Here is a 9,489-nt window from a genome sequence, read left to right as displayed (position 1 = left end):
TTCTCCTGGCTCTTGTTTCTTGGTGGTATGAGGTCCCCCTGTTTCTCTGCTTGAGTCTCTTTTTTATATCTCCAAAGAGATTGGTTTAAGACACGACCTAATCTTGTAAATTGAGTCCTGAGTCATTAGCATAACTGCTGCTAATCCTACCTCATTAATATCATAGAGGTAGGATTTACAATGCATAGGAAGATCACATTAGGTGACAAAATGGTGTACAATCACACAATACTGGGAATCATGGACTACCCAAATTGACACACATATTTTCGGGGGATACAATTCAATCCATAAAAGTAGTATTCCATTTTTTGGATATAGCACAATTTATTTATCCATTCTCTTTGTTGGATATTTGGGTTGTACTAGTTTGGGGCTATTATGAGTAAAGCTGCTATGAACATCTTGTATATGCTTTTTGGTGGACCTGTGTACAATCTGCTTTTGGTATATAAACCTAAGGGTAGGATTGTTGGGTCATATCAAAACTACTTATTGAATTAAATTTGATAAACAGATAAAAGCAAGTTTAGTTCAGTTCTTTCTTGTGTTAGGTTATTCTTTGTATTGGTTTTATGGGCCTCGATCAGGGCTATCACATGTCTGCGATATCTAGTTATATCATAAATTTAATTGAAAATCCAATAAATTATGAAAAATGTGCCCACTTGGAAGGCAATTTATAGACTGACAATTTTTTTAATGGAGACCAAGGTTTGTTCACGGTTACCAGGGGTGGCAAGGAGGGGGGGTTACTGATTACAGAGTAGTGAGTTTCCATTTACAGCGATAGAAAAATCACGTTGATTAAGGGTAAGATTGCACAGCCGATTAATGTAATTGCTGTCAATAAGTTGTACACCTGTAAAAGTTGAATTGGAAAGTTTTGTGATAGATATATTTACAGCAGAGACCAAAAAAAGAGTAGCTGCTGAGGCTGCTTATATACAAACATCTCATGGATTTGGTTCCTTGGTTGGAAGTTTAGGGTCCTGGTTTCATGGGATATTCCAGCTAATTGGCCTAATAATGTGTTTAGTGCTTCTGTTCTACCTCCTAGTTCCTTGTGTAGTGCCTGGGGTCTTAAAAGCTTACAAGTGGCTATTCAAGGTACAACAATTGGTCTCTATTCGCCTGCTAACCAAAAGATTGGAGGTTGGAGTCCACCCAGGGCACCTCCAAAGAAAGGCCTGGCAATCTACTTCTGAAAAATCAACTATTGAAAACCCTGTAGAGCACAGTTCTACTCTACTCTGACACACGTAGGGTCACCATGAGTTGAAGTTGCCTTGACAGCTTTTTTTTTTTTTTTCAATGTTCCAAGTGGCTAAAGCTGGAAACCACTTGAGTGTTGTGATGCCAATAAGCCTGGTACCAGAATTTTTCTCTAGCAAAGTTCCCCTCAGCTTAACAAGCACACAGCTGCAACCAACCACTTTATGGGATTTTCCCTGTCTGTCAGTTTTGCAGAGGCCTACTCACTTCCCCCATTTCTTGTTGTCATTAACCGTAATCAGGTTGATTTGGTGTTCAGCACAAAGGACCTCTACTCACTTGGCATACAGCTCATCACAGTTGGATGCAAGCACACAAAGATGGGCTTAGCGCTTGTCTAAGCCTTTGGCAGCTTTGCGAATTCCACGTGCTAGGCCATCGTGGACGAGGGCGGTCTTCAGCACCTCTTGTAATGCAGTATTAATGTCCACTACACCACCAGCAGCAATGCCTTCCTGGGCCATGCAGGGAAAGAGCTAGATTGACATTTTACATTAGGTTTTGGATATGCTGAGGTGAGGGCTATCAAAAATAAAATAGAAGATATATCTTGAGGCTTTTGGGGTGGTGTCATATTTCAAAATAAAGCAGCTTGTTTTAAAACCCTTCATGGAAGAAAGAGATTAAGTACAAAATGCCCAGTAATGATGTTGAGGAGGAGTCATGGTGGCACAAGTGGGTAAGCGCTCAGCTGCTAACTGAAAGGTCAGTGGTTTGAACCCATCAGCCAACTCCATGAGAGAAAGATGGAGCAGTCTGCTTCTGTAAAAATTTACAGGCTTGGAAACCCTATGGGGCAATTCTACTCTGTCCTGTAGGGTTGCTATCAGTTGGAATTGACCAGCAATAGGTTTGGTTTTTTTGGTTTAATGGTGTTGAACCAGAGTCAAATTCTGTTCATTATACTTTCTCTAGTGCACTGCTGACATTCTGGCTATTTAAGAAAAACTGAATTGACCATGTGTGTTCGAAACAGGGCTTGGAACTTGGTTCCTAACGGTTCAGTAATTGCTGACGTAGAGGGCAGTGTACAAGTAGCATGGCAACGAAATTGGCTATGGGATTTTGACCCCTATAGGAAACAAACACTGGTGCCCTACTCAAAGATGGTGGCCAACGGCGCTGCTGTGAAAGTGTGTCATCTCCACAGTCCTCCCGCATGAATCCCGAAAGTTTCAGGACGCTTGATGTGGGAGAATGGATTATTGGCAGGACTGTGGAGAGCGACACACATTCAAAGTTGTGTGGTCGGCCGCCATTTTTAAGTGGGGCACCAAGGTTTTTTCCCTCTGTAGAAAAAAAAAAAAAAAGGTCAAAGTCCAAGGGCAACAGTTTTGGTTACTATGCAACGTGTACACAGCTCTTGTTTAGGACGGCAATTATTGAACCATTTGAAACCAGTTTACGAAGCCCTGATTCAAAACAATCTCTGTTCACCATCAGGAGTTCAGTATTGCTGGGGAATTAGCCTGAAGTAGGTAAGGCGCTCTGGTGGCACAGTGGCTAAGTGCTTGGCTGCTAACTGAAAGGTCAGCAGTTGGAACCCAACAGCTGCTCCGTGGAAGAAAAGACCTGGCAATCTGCTCCCGTAAAGATTAAAAACAAAAAACCAAACCCACTGCCGTAAGTTGATTCTTACTCATAGTGACCCTATAGGACAGAGTAGAACTGTCCCACAGGGTTTCCAAGGCTGTAGTCTTTACAGAAGCAGACCTCCACATCTTTTCTCCATGAGCGGCTGGTTGGTTTGAACCACCAACCTTTTGGTTAGCAGCTGAGTACTTAACCACTGCACCACCAGGGCTCCTCCCATAAAGATTACACCCCTGTCCTATACGGTTGCTATGAGTCAGAATTGACTAGATGGCAGCGGCTTTGGGTTTTTGGTATGGTAAACCAAATAGTTTATTTGGTTTACCATATAACCATAGAGGGAGGGTTTTAGGAGGTTCCTCCAGACACCAAATAGTTCTCTTGGTTCCTGAGCTTCCCAGCAGTAAAGGAGAAATATTCATATCAGCAATGATATGATTGGACTCCTCTGACTTTTGACCAGACCGTTCTATTTATAAGACCAGAGTTTCACAATGGTGTACCCAGACCCTGGTCTCCTCAGTCCTCAGGGCAAGGTCTGGAGCTTCCAGACCTTCCTAACCTGTTGCCTCTGACAGTGAGCGGCCAGACCTCTTTACCTTCTATCCCAGTGTGTGGTTCAAATATGGCCATGTTCTCTGTGTACTATGACAGCAAAGAGGATGGGAAGCACAAAATTAGATGATATTCTCTCAAGTTGTCCAGTCTACTCCCAATCTCTTCTGGAAGAGCCTAGATTTCATGGGTGCCTGGCACACAATCAGCTTTCAATAATGTCAGTTTAGTTTTCCATATCACAGTTTCTCTGTGCCCTCAGCAGAACCTGGAGAGCGAGCAGAAGAGAGAAAGACCAAAGGAAGGGGTATTAGAGCTCTATTTGATCTCCTCAAAACGGAAGGCAGCTCCGAATTGACCTAGAGCCCATATCCTCAACCATGGGCAAGTGGAGCAGCTCCCAGGGGAAGCTCCAAGTTGGCCCAATAATAGCCTGAGGCCAGTGGGGTTTGAGTGGAGCTGAGCGAGCCAGATGGAACACAATGAGTAGAAACAGTCAGCAGCCCATCAGTCATGAGAACTAAATGGCCCCATCTAGGATAGTAAATGATAACATAGAGGCCCAGGGCAGCATTTAATGTCCTCACTACAAAGCAAGCAATTTACTTCTTGATACCCAAACCCAGGGCCATCGAGTCGATTCTGACTCATAGCGACCCTACAGGACTGAGTGATAGGACCAACATTTTCATTTGGAAATCCTTCTAGACCCTTGAAAATGATCACTTGAGTAGCATAACATTTGGATAATGCTCTGCTTCTTTTTTTTTTTTACTTAAAATTTCTTTCTGTGATATTTAACCTTATTGTTGTTAGTTGCTGTTGAGTCAATTCTGACTTTTGGTGACTCCATGTGTGCAAAGTGGAGTCCTGGTGGCACAGTGGTTAAAAGCTTGGTTGCTAACCAAAATGTCGGCAGTTTGAATCCACCAGCTGCTCCCTGGAAACCCTGTGGGGCAGTTCTTCTCCGTCCTATAGGGTAGCTATGAGTCAGAATTGACTCGATGACAATGGGTGTGTGTGCAGAGTAGAACTGCTCCATAGGGTTTTCAAGACTGTGATCCTTCAGAAGCAGATCTCCAGGCTCACCTCATGAGGTGCCTCTGGGCAGGTTGGAATCTCTAACCTTTTGGCCAGTATTCAAGTGTTTAACCATTTGCACCACCCTAAAAAGATTAAATATCAGAGGTGCCTTGGAAGAACGGCCTGGTCATCTACTTCTGAAAAATCAGCCATTGAAAACTCTGTGGAGCACAGTTCTACTCGGACACACGTGGGGTTGCCATGAGTTGGAATCCAAGCACCAGCAGTTGATTCTATTCTTTTGAGTGCATTAACACTTTGGGCTTATGAGGCCATCACTAATAAATTTAATTTGCCTGAATCTGTCACCCAGGCTTGATCATACCTAGGGACACCTAGTATTGCCAGTTTCCTAATATAATCTAATTCAAACATAGTACTATCACTCTGAATGTAGCAACATGCTCTGAGTTTTTCTTCCACTATATCCTGGCTGGATTTCATTAGCCTTCCTGGAACTGAGCTCCAGAAGGGCAGTGGAAAAATTTGGGACCACACTACCTGGATGCTTAACCCAGCTCCACTGCTAAGCAGCTGGGAGACCTTGACCAAGGCACTTAAAGGCTGCACTTAAAGGCTCTGAGCTTGAGGTTCCTCATCTGTCAAAAAAGATTAGTAACCCTGTCTTTACTCAACTGTCACGAGAAAACGCCTGTAAAACACTTAGCGCGGTGTTGAGCACGTTGTAAGCAAAGAGCTAAGGTATGTTACTATCCCCTGCCTTGCCCACACGCCTCTCTCCTCACTGCTCATGCTAAGTTGACTTTGAACTTTTCCTGCTCTTTTAAATCTGACATCAAATCAGGAATTACCCTCTGTGAAACTCTTCCATATGTAGTCTCAGAGTTTGATTTCTCATGCTGAGTGACTGAGTCTGATGCCCTTTCTCGGTGTTCCCTGACTTCCTGGAGCAATCCCTATTTAGACTTCATAGAATGATCTGTTATTGGTCAGCATCCCCCATTATTCTAAGCGGCTCCTGAAGTTAGGACCCTTTTATATTCTTCACTCATCCTCAGCCCTTGAACAGTTCTTGGCTCATAGTAAACACCCACAGATTTGTGGAATAAATGAGAGAAGGAATGAACTCCTTGAACATTATATATATCTTTGTAGCACAGAAAGGTACTAGTACAGTGCTTTGCACAGGCAGTGCTCACTGCATTTGGAATAAAACATTTCAGTCCTAATCCTCCAACATTCAGTGTTGTAGTTAGCCGCCATCGAGTCAGCCCCTGACTCACGGGGACCCCATGTGCACTGGGATGAAATGCTGCCCAATTCTGGGTCATCCCTATGATTGCTTGGAGATTGGGCCTTTGTGATCCATGGGTTTTTATTGGCTGTTTTTGGAAGAAGATCACCAGGCCTTTCTTCCTAGTCCACCTTAATCTGAAAGCTCTGCTGAAACCTTTTCAGCATTATAGCAACATGTATGCCACCACCGACAGATGGGTGGTGGCTGTCATGAGATGCATTGGCCAGGAATTGAACCTGGGTCTTCCACATGAAAGGCAAGAGTTCTACCACTGAACCACCATGGTCTCCACCCAGCTTTTCTAAACCTCTCTAATTTCTATCAATTACTTATTTCTTCCTTCTTTTCAGTGTTTTGTAACCATGGCAGCACAGAAGCCCCCTAGAGCTATACAGACTTATAATGGCGGCTTTTGTTTTTTATTTTTAATAATAGCTCTGTTCTTTTCCAAACCTTCTCTCTCTCTCTCCTTGCCTACTCAAAGGAGGGGAACTGGGACTCTTATCAAAATATCACTGCCTGTCTCTGAAAACAACAATTTGCCCTGGTCAATAAGTTGAGCATAGCTAAGCACATGTAAGAGATTACCACGGAATCTTGCAATTACACCTCTTAACAACAACAGCAATAACGACTGACATTAACATGCGCTTACTATGTGCCAGGCATTGTTCTAAGCATTTGGTACATCAAATCTTCACAACATTATGAGGTAAGTAATATAATTATCTCTATCGTACAGACAGGAAGCTGAGAAGTTAAGAAAGTCGCCAAAGGCTACCAGTAACTGGTGACACCATGATTTGAATGAAGGCAATCTGAGCCAGAACTGGAACTCTTAATCACTGAACTTTACTACCGTTTCACTATTAGTAATATTAGTACTGGTATTAGGAGTCCTTGAGTGGCACAAATGATTAAATGCATGACTACTAACCAGAAGGTTGGCAGTTTAAACCCACCCAGAAGGCACCTCAGAAGAAAGGCCTGGCAATCTGTTTCTGAAAGCACAGCCATGAAAATAGCATGGAGTGCAGTTCTACTCTGCACCACGTGGGGTTGCCATGAGTAGGAATTGACGCCATGGCAACTGTAGTATTAATGGTTGTAGTATTTTGGCAAAAAAGGAAAAAAAAAAAAATGGTGACATTGACCCAATGCAAAGAACTCCTACTGCTTTAGGGAATGAAATTCCCGAAAGTACAATTTCCCATTCATGTCACTCCATTAATTAGATCTCAAAGAAGTATCAGAGCAAGGTTCCACATTAACTTGCCTAGTCCTATTGTAGACCATTGTTGTTAGTTACCACCAGTTGATTCCAACTCCTGGCGACCCCTAGTCAATATTTTTCTATTTTATTTAGAAGAAAACACCATCTGGTTCCCCCTACGCCCTTTACTGCATATTGAGCAGAACGCATGGTGCTCACAGACAGAGCAAACCACATGGACACTTGCTGAGCCCACGGAGCTGTGTGCTCAGGGCTGCAGTTGGGCCAGGAATGAAAACAGCTACACCATAGTAACGATCCGTCATTTTGTCCATCTGCTGCCCAAGAGAGATCTTAAAATAGTTTCAATTCACCTTTAAAATCCACTGCTCTATGAAGGGCTTGTAACACTTGGCGGCCCTGGAAGGCTGCCTGAGAAACGGGACTGCTACTCGGACTACTGGTGTCCAGCTGCAAGCCTCCTCGCAGGGAAACAAGCCATCCATTCATCAGGCTGTTGTGAAATTTTCCTTCCGCACCAGCCGCCCAGCCAAAGAGGAGAATACCTGGAGAATGGCATTCTGGATTTCTGTCCTTCCTAACATGGGGCTTGGGTTTATTTTTTAACTGCCTACCCTTTCCTTTCCTACTTGCCTCTCTTCTTCTGTCCCAACTCCCTACAACTTTCTCCTTTTGGCTTTTCTTTCTTCAGCCCTAAAGCTAGGGGATTTGGCTTAATGTTTATAGTCTAGAATTTTACATCGATTAGCAGGGTGGCCATTTATAATTTATCACCCACATACAGGGTGACCATTTATAATTTACTACCAGGACACTTTTTAGAGTGAAAGGAGGTGTTAATAATACTTAGGGCAGGAGTACCATCCAAAAAACCAGATCCACTGCCTTGGAGTCGATTCCGACTCATAGAGGCCCTATAGGACAGAGTACAACTGTCCCATAGGGTTTCCAAGGCTGTAATCTTTATGGAAGTAGACTGCCACTTCTTTCGGCCGCAGAGCTGCTGGTGGGTTCGAACCACCGACCTTTCTGTAGTAGCGGAAAGCTTAAATGCTGTGCCACTAGGGCAGGAGTGACAGCGGTAAACTGGGACCTTCTTGAGCAAACCCACAAATAAGGTCACCCCTGGTTTAGGCCTGGCTCCATTCCAAGCACCCAAACAAACAAACAAAACCAACTCCTATCAAGCTGGCTCTGACTCTTGTGACCCCGTGTGTGCAGAGTTAAACTGTGCTCCGTAGAGTTTTCAAGGCTCTGACCTTTTGGAAGCACATTATCAGGCCTTTCTTCCCAGGTTCCTCTGGTTGTGTTTGAACTACCAATCTTTCAGTTAGTAGCCAAGCACAGAGCTGTTTTTGCCATCCAGGGATTCCTTGTAGCACCAAAAGAGCATGGAAATACTCAGCATGCACAGTCTAGATATAACATCACCTTTGTTGTTGCTTGCTTCTAGAGCCTACTTGTGTTAACAGAGCAACATGGTCAGTGGGGATTAAAACAGGACACAAAGTTCTCTTCTTGTTCAGTGCACCTTTAAAAACCCGATTCCGACTCATAGTGACCCTATCGGACAGAGTAAAACTGCCACATAGAGTTTCCAAGAAGCAGCTGCTAGATTCAAACTGCTGACCTTTTGGTTAGCAGCTGTAGCTCTTAACAACTATGCCACCAGGGTTTAGTGCACTGTTAGTCCAGTGAGATTCCTTTTGATATATATATATATATATATATATATATATGTATATATATATATATATATATATCCCTCACGTGTCTGTCAATTCGTCATACTTTGGGGGCTTGGTTGAAGCTCTGCCACTGGTATTCAGATACCAGCAGGGTCACCCATGGAGGACAGGTTTCAGCTGAGCTTCCAGACTAAGACAGACTAGGAAGAAGGACTCAGGAGTCTGCTTCTGAAAAGAATTAGCCAGTGAAAACCTTAAGAATAGCAGCAGAACACTGTCTGATATAGTCCCTCAGGTTGGAAGGCACTCAGAATACGACAGGGGAAGAGCACTTCCTCAAAGTAGAGTCGACCTTAATGATGTGGATGGAGTCAAGCTTTCGGGACCTTCATTTGCTGATGTGGCGCGACTCAAAATGAAAAGAAATAGCTGCAAACATCCATTAATAATTGAAACCTGGGAGGTACAAAGTATGAATCTAGGAAAACTGGAAATTGTCAAAAATGAAATGGAATGCATAAAGATGAATATCCTAGGCATTAGTAAGCTGAAACGGACTGGTGTTGGTCATTTTGAATTGGATAATCATATGGTCTACTATGCCAGGAATGACAACTTGAAGAGGAATGGTGTTGCATTCACTGTCAAAAAGAACATTTCGAGATCTATACCGAAGTACAAGGCTGTCAGTGATAGGATAATATCCATACGCCTACAAGGAAGACCAGTTAATACGACTATTATTCAAATTTACACACCAACCACTAGGGCCAAGGATGAAGAAACTGAAGATTTTTATGAAC

At 43.3% G+C, this 9,489-nt stretch overlaps 1 long non-coding RNA gene across 4 annotated transcripts in view; it reads left to right on the top strand.

Moving 5' to 3' along the window:
* The window catches only part of LOC135232547 (uncharacterized), a 90,857-nt gene that overhangs the window by 55,582 nt on the left and 25,786 nt on the right, over positions 1 to 9,489 (top strand). The window lies entirely within an intron of this gene.

Source organism: Loxodonta africana, chromosome 1 (genome assembly GCF_030014295.1).
Source record: "Loxodonta africana isolate mLoxAfr1 chromosome 1, mLoxAfr1.hap2, whole genome shotgun sequence".
NCBI classification, from domain to species: Eukaryota; Metazoa; Chordata; class Mammalia; order Proboscidea; family Elephantidae; genus Loxodonta; species Loxodonta africana.
The sequence above is the reverse complement of the archived record's forward strand: the minus strand, read 5'-3'. Positions and strand labels throughout refer to the sequence as shown.